Source organism: Tupaia chinensis, unplaced genomic scaffold (genome assembly GCF_000334495.1).
Source record: "Tupaia chinensis unplaced genomic scaffold, TupChi_1.0 Scaffold143714_1, whole genome shotgun sequence".
NCBI classification, from domain to species: Eukaryota; Metazoa; Chordata; class Mammalia; order Scandentia; family Tupaiidae; genus Tupaia; species Tupaia belangeri.
The window spans coordinates 297,829-304,396 of NW_006203562.1; the positions used below are offsets into that span (position 1 = coordinate 297,829).

Consider the following 6,568-nt stretch of genomic DNA (forward strand, 5'->3'; position numbering starts at 1 on the left):
AAATCACCCCACAGGACAGATGACCATGTCTCAATCTCTTCCCTTCCATTTCCCTCTAGGATATTTGGCAGGCATGCACACACACCCAGAGTGATCTTCAACTGCTAGATCTGGGACTCAACAGCAGCCAGCCATGTGAGAGCCTAGTGCCTTAGCCACTATGCCGCTTGCTGGCACCCATCCTACAAAATTTAACTAAATATAATTGATTGACATAAATCTCACCTATAGCGCAACACAAAAACTTTAACAATTATTCTGTCTGGGGCCGGCAGGTGGTGTGGTAGTTAAGGGCGCTTGACTCCCATATGACCAGTTATCTAGTCCCGGATCTGGCAGTTTGCTTTCTGACTTTCTCTGTCTCTCTCTCTCCTCTCTAGACAAATTAAAATAAATAAACAAATAAATAAAGGTAAATACAAAATTCTTTAAGAAATTGTCCTGAATCTATTATTTATTTGTTTATTTTTTAATTTGCTATTGGAGAGTCAGCAGGAGGCATGCTGGTTAAAGGCACTGGACTCCCACATGTCCCACCATCATTTGAGTACCTGATCTGGTGGCTTGCTTTCTCACTTTTTCTCTATCTCTCTGTCTCTCTGATCACACTGAAAAGAATAATAACAACAATATTAATAATAAATAAATTTAAATAAAATGCATCTTTAAAAAATTGTTATAGGATGTGTGTACTTGTTGGAGAGAGAAAGTGGGAGACAGAGAGAAAGAGAGAGGGAAAGCAAGAAAGCATACCCTGGAAAGATGACCACACTGTAATCCTTTCTCCTCCATTTTCCTTTCAGGATTTTGGGCACACCACTGACACATATGACACATACCCCAAGTATTTGTTAAGCTGTTGAGTCTGGGATTTGAACCATTCATTTGGATATGAAGGATCCAGCTACCTTAATCATCACAATACTTGCTGACCACTGAATGTATTATTTTAAAGGTGGATTATTAAATAAAGAAAAAGCAATGTATATGCTTAGAAATTTTGTCATGTAAGTTTTGCGTATGTCTTTTATGATTGTTCTTTTGCTCACAAGTTAGTCTTTCCCTTTTTTTCTCACCCATTGACAATGAGTCATTGAAGACCCACAAGAACCAGCTATATTAGCACTTTACGTATCAAATCTTAATTCATTTGACCTGCAGATAATCTTGTGAAGAAAATACTATAATTGTTATCCTCACTGTATCCTTGAAAAAAAGCAAAATGCAGACATGTGAAACAACTCCCAGGGTCATCCAATTGGTAGACGGCAGAAGCAGGATTTGAACCCAGCGTCCTCTGCTGCAAGTCCCACCTGCAGAGCTCCTATCTATGAATTACTATTTTTTCCCCTGCAACACAATTCTGTAATTGGTTACTTTCTCTCTCAACACAGCCTTGATTTAGATTTTTATAAAATAACCAGCTAAATGATACCTTCCATTTTCGTCTTTTTCTACTCTCAAGCTTAAACTGTGGCCCATTCTGGTTTAAAAATATTTGAACTGCTGCATTCTGGTTATAATGAGCCCCATGTGAAATGTGTCCTATTCATGTCATGAATTCCTTTGCTATTCCCTCTTTGCCAACAGTACTGAGTTTTTAGATATGAGAAGACCTAAAGAAGTCTCACTTTATTACTGCAGACTGACTCGCTTACATGGTCATACAGCCGTCAAGTTTCACTTTCTACATTATGTAGTGCAGTGTTGAATTAAGGAACACAGAAGATCAGAATTATGTGAAGTGTGACCATTGATGTTGTGACTTATGAAATCTGGGCTTTCGTTAGATTAACCTGAGGTCTCAGATTTAAAAAAAATAAATAAATACCCTCACAGGGCCAGCAGGTGGTGTGGTGGTTAAGGTGCTGGACTCCCACGTGGCCAACAATTTAAGTCCTGACCTTGGCCACTTACTTTCTCACTTTCCCTGTCCTCCTCTCAGGTTCTCACTGGTCAAATTAAAAATAAGTGAGTAAATAAATAAAATTAAATAAATAACTATTTTTAAAAAAACCCTTATAAATAAAAGCTTTCATTTTTCACTCCAATTTTATTATTATTTGATAAGAAAATAGATTTACCCATTTTTCAAGGAATTAAGAAGTCTGGTATCAAAGAGGCGTTTGCAACTGTAATGCCTACATGAACCCCAAATTAGAGAGCAATAAGCTTGCTCTCTTCTATCCAGAGGCATTATCAAAAGGGGCAATAAGTGTGGATAGAGGTTCAATTAGCTTTGGTTAACATGCAATTGGCTTCCAATGACATTCTCATCGCTAAGTCAATACTGCTCAAACGTGGGTCACAGAAAAAGAACAGTCTCAAGAGTGCATTATGCCCACCTGCTTCTTCGTGAAATGGACACACAGAGCAAGTCAAGACAAACCAAGAAATACTGACCACAGTAATTGGACATTACATTTCCCTAAGACTTCTAATTTCATGTGATTCCACTTAGTGTTGTTTTGAAGCAAATAAAGCTAACTTCAGTCCATATACAAAATGACAGTTTTTAGAATATCAATCTTTTTATTTATCAATAATGCAATAATGTACATATAATGAAACTTTGTTATGAAAATTATTATAATTGTCATTAAATTTGTAAGAAAATTTATTATTGTACCTAAGGTTTTACTTGGAGTCACATGCTTAAATAATAGGTTGAGAGGATTGAATAAGATCATCTAACAGTTTTCATAGTCTCTAAATAATAATTTTTAGAAATATTGATTTCTCATATATTGAAATATCTCTTGAAATAAATGCTATATATTAAAATATGAATCAAAATGTATATGCTATGTTTTATAAAATATAAGATATATAAACACAATTTATTATATTTTTTTAGTCCCTCACTGAATAGACAGAGACAGAAAGTAAGAAATTACCCTCAGGGGAATGGCCAGACTAACATTCCTTCTCCTCTTGGGTTTTTGGGCACACACACACACACACACACACACACACACAGTTTCAAGCCACAAGGATCAGGGCTCAAACTGCAGTCAATCATGTGGAAGTCCAACACCTTAACCACCATGCCACCAGCTGGTCCCAAGATATACTATTAAAAAATAAAATACTGCATTGTCAGGAAAGTCATGATGCATTTTACATAGAAAAACAGAAAAATACCTCATAACTTTCGCAACAACCTCATCTAATATGAGTTTACTAAAGGAAGGCCCTTACATGAGTTTTACAGGTGAAGAAATGAGTTAATAATTAATTAGCTCAAGTATTTTTTTAGGTTAATATGGTAAGAACCATACTAATCTCTGTATTGTTCCAATTTTAGTATATGTGGTGCCAAAATAAACATATTTTAGGTTACTCTGGTCCAGAAAACAAGTAAGACTCAACAAATAAACTGATATGGTACAAAACATACTATCAGATATAACAGTCTCAGTAGTCACTGATGAGGAGAGACATAGGTAAATTAAAGAGCAGACAGAAAAACTGGAATACGATTTCAAGTTTCTCATTTTTTAATAAAGACATTAGAGTTCTGCTCTCTGACATGTTAGACAATTGATTTGGATAGAAGTTCTCTCCATAACATCACATCGTAGACTTAAATGATTTCAAGGATCAAAAAGGTTTCAAAAACATTTGATCGGGCTAAATATTAAATAATAAAGAATGGTTACTTCCTGAATATATACTTTCACATTTTTCTTCTGCAATTACATTCATAGTCAGCTCAATAAACATGAATTGAAGATTCATCTTCTATAGCATTATGGAACATAGTTTAAATAAATAATATTAACAGCAAGAAGGGACAGTCACATAAGGCAACTTAAGACAAACTGTATTTGAGGCTCTTTCATATACTTTGATTAATTTAATCCATATGATAGCCCCACATAGTAGATACTATGAGGCATTGAGCAGGTAACTGCTGCACTGTTGAAAAATTATTAATCAATGTTGTTATGATCATAACCCATCAAATCTAGCTCAAGGGTGCAGTGTTTTCATGGACTGATACGTAATTTCGACTTTATATTTCTTTTATCTTGAAAAAAGTAAATGACTGTGTCCCTTTCAAAAATTCTTAACTTAAACATTTTTTTCTGTATCTGAGTCTTGATGCATTTTTCTGAGAGACTCAATAACAGAACCCAAACTATTCGACTGAAATCTATGTTCCATAAGTATTACTTGATATCACAAATGAAGTCTATTAGAATATAGACTACAAACTCCATTGAAGAGATAGATCTAGTTTGGCTTTTTAAATATGTTTCTGTCTTATTACCTAACTGATGTGTTTAATTTTGCAAGACAACTTATGGGAAAATGATAGCTTAAAATTTAAATTATGATTTTAGGAAAAGCAAAATAAAAACATGATTATGTTACAGATATTTCAGAAAAACAAGAGTATAAAAGAGAGTCATTGTATGTACCCACTCAACATGTATGAAATGACTGCACTCTATGGCAGAAATTGAAAGATTAGAAGATATAAAATCATGGAGAACAATTGTGGCTACAAGAGACAGTGTGGGAGGAAGGTGCGAAATGGGAGAGGGTAAGGAACTGACTCAAGGGAAAAAAAAAGACATTTAAGGGTCTTCAAAATAAAAAAATTATCTCTTGATGATAACGTGCATGATAATATCTTTAACTGGTCTAATACACAATGGATTCAAATGTGAAAATTCATTTTGTATGTTCTAATAATATACAATGGTTGAATGTATAAACATAATAAAATACATAAAAATATTAATATCTCTTCCACATCTGAACTATGTGTCTATCTCCTTTTGTACATGATTAGATGTTTTAACAATGGAAATCAACTATGGAAATGTAGTGCATTTTCATATGTGTCAGAATATAATCACTTGTGATGTATAGAAAATATCTGAGCTAATACCTTTATATTTAACATTTTTTTGCTTAATTTCCTCATATTTTCCTTTTTTCTTAAAAAAGTGATAGAGCTCAGAGCACCTTGAGCAGTTGGTGACAGAATACTCAAGTTGCCTTTTGATCTCTGATTAGTATAGGATTCTAGGATAGAAAATTAAAGTAAATTAATTTCAGTCAAAAATAAATTGTAATCTAGGTTAACAAAAGCATGCACTATACCACAACACTGCAACCTTTCTGCACCTCAGAAAATACAACATGAGACCAGAAACAATTCCAAATGACCAGTTATGAATCTACTACTTAGTTAAAACTACCAAATAATATTTTCTAGTAAGAACCTTTCATCCAAATAATTGTAAACACTGAATTAAGTAAAGATGCTTTTCCTACATGTAATTGGAGACATCAAAGAGCACAGAATAATATACCATTCATCACCATTAACATTTTTCTCATATTGAAATGGAGTAACTGTCTAATTCTGGGTAGCATATTAAAATGCATGATATGTTTAGCTATATAGTGTCAATTGGTCCATAATCATACTGGATAAATGGGAACTATGCCACTTTTGATGGATAATAAGTTCGTGTTAGTTAAAACATAATAAAAAAACCCTGATGACAATTATTTTATTTAAAAATGTTAGGCCAGCCATTGGCATGATGTTTAATGTAGTTGGATCTCACATGGCCAACTAAGCAATTCTATTCCCTGACCCAGCAGCTTGAAAAACACGCTGAGCACATGTAAGTGTGTGTCCAAAACGGAGAAGAAGAGATTGCAATGTGGTCAACCCATAGGAGGTGTCTCATCACTTTCCTCTCTCATGCTCTCTCTCTCTGTCTCTCTCTCTCTCACACACACACACGCATATGCCCTATAGCAAAACAGAATTTTTAAAATTGAAATATTGAGGTGACTATGAAATATAAACACTATCTCCTTTTTTTTTTTTTTCATTTTTTTGAGAGGTTTTTGCTATAGGGCACATGCGCTCACCAGACAGACAGACAGAGACAGAGAGACAGAAAGCAAGAAATCACCGTCCAGGGGGGATGGCCACATTGCAATCCCTTCTCCTCCATTCTCTTCTTGGGATCTTGGGCACACACGCACACGCGCCCGGGCATGAGTTTAAACCACCGGGTCTGGGACTCGAACCGTGGTCAACTACATGGGAATCCAGTGACATAGTCATTACGCTAACTGCTGGTCCCAACACTATCTACTTTGACCAACTCAAATCACCCTAGTTATAAATTATTCCCTAACTGGGAAAATGAGTGTTTTTACTGGTTTGTTCGGACACTTTTTGCAGCTTGCTATAGGGAGAAATCTGAGAATTTATGCTAATTTAAATGCATACAATAAATGTTTATATAAACCAAAGTTAAATCTCAATTTGAAAAACTTTTTCTTAAAGTAATCTTTGAGCGAAACAAAATCCTATCTACATGCTGGTCAGTTAGATAAAATTACATGAAAATCTCAGAGAGAACCTGATTCCCAGTGGGAAAACTACTATTTTCTGTTGTGTTCCTTAGTTATAAACTTGGAGTCTCCGGGAGTTTAAAAGCGCATATAATAATGCTTGTGGTTTCAAACCATAGCCATTTGGCATACAGAGAAGTTTTAATGCATTGCAGGAGGTACCATCAGCAGG

At 34.7% G+C, this 6,568-nt stretch overlaps 1 pseudogene; it reads left to right on the forward strand.

The window, feature by feature from the left end:
* The window catches only part of LOC102501942 (nuclease-sensitive element-binding protein 1 pseudogene), a 19,407-nt pseudogene that overhangs the window by 11,402 nt on the left and 1,437 nt on the right, over positions 1–6,568 (forward strand).